Consider the following 1451-nt stretch of genomic DNA (forward strand, 5'->3'; position numbering starts at 1 on the left):
AACTACAGGGGGGTCCAGCGACATAGCCATTACGCTAACTGCTGGTTCCTTTTTTTTTTTTTTAAATATTGTTTTTATTTGGGGCTGGCAGGTGGCATGATGGTTACGGCGGCTGGACTCGCACATGGCTGATAGCGGTTTGAATCCTGGATCTGACAGATTGCTTTCTCATTTTCCATCTCTTTCTCTGTCTCTCTCTGGTCAGCTTCAAAAAAATAAAAATAAATACATAAAAATAAATAAAATAATGACAATGAATAAAATCACATCATTCTTTTTTAAAATTAATTAACTTATTTATAAAATTCCATTTGTTTTATTATTACTATTGGGCTTTTTTTAGGGGGGATAGAGGTTTTGCTATAGGCTGCGTGTGCTCGCCAGAAAGACAGAGAGACACAAAGAAAGAAAGCATCCCCCCACGAGGGATGGCCACGCCGCAATCCCTTCTCTTCCATTCTCCTCTCGGGATCTTGGGCACGCATGCACACGCGCCCGGTGTGAGTTTAAGCCACCAGATCTGGGACTTGAACTGTAGTCAACTACATGGGAGTCCAGCAACATAGCCATTATGCTATCTGCTGGTCCCTATTATTGTTTTTAATTTGACCAGAGAAAGAGAAAGTGAGAAAGCAAGCTACCATCTCCAGGACTCGAACCGTGGTTGACCATGTGGGAATCAAATGCCTTTAACCATCATGCCACCTACTGGCCCCTAAAATTAAATAATTCTTTTAAAATTATTTTTATTTAACTTTATTAATAATTATTACTATTATTATTATTAGAGGATTTTGCTATAGGGCACATGAGCTCTCCAGAGAGACAGAAAGCGAGAAATCACCCCCCGGGGGAACGACCACACAGTAATCCCTTCTCCTCCATTCTCCTCTCGGGATCTTGGGCACGCACGCACACACACCTGACATGAGTTTTAAACTACTGGGTCTGGGACTTGAACCACAGTCTACTATGTGGGAGTCCGTGACGTAACCATTACACCATCTGGTAGTCCCTATTACTATTATTTTTTAATTTGACCAGAGAGAGACAGAGACAAAGAGAGACAGAAAGTGAGAAAGCAAGCTGCCAGGTCTAGGACCTGAACCAAGGTCAGCCATGTGGGAGAGTCCAGGGCCTTAACCACCACGGTACCTGCTGGTCCATTCCCATTCAACAATGGACACTATCCTGCCTGACCCCACAGTATCCCCCATGGGCCAGTGTTAGATGACTAGTTGAACAAGGGCCAGCTGGTGGCTTGGTGATTAAGGCACCTGGATCCCACATGGTCGATTGCATGGTTCAAATCCTGGACTTGGTGGCTTGAAAATCTCGCAGGGCTGGGGCCAGCAGGTGGCACAGTCGTCAAGGCACCAGACTCCCACATGATTGACTGTGGTTTGAGTCTTGGACCTGGCAACTTGACACGCTGGGCATGTGTGTGTGTG

General features: G+C 44.9%; 1 protein-coding gene across 1 annotated transcript in view; it reads right to left on the minus strand.

Annotated features, from left to right (window-relative positions):
• NCAN (neurocan) overlaps positions 1-1451 on the minus strand; it is a 54498-nt gene that overhangs the window by 5276 nt on the left and 47771 nt on the right.

The sequence above is a fragment of the Tupaia chinensis genome, unplaced genomic scaffold (assembly GCF_000334495.1).
Source record: "Tupaia chinensis unplaced genomic scaffold, TupChi_1.0 Scaffold000201_1, whole genome shotgun sequence".
Classification (NCBI taxonomy): domain Eukaryota; kingdom Metazoa; phylum Chordata; class Mammalia; order Scandentia; family Tupaiidae; genus Tupaia; species Tupaia belangeri.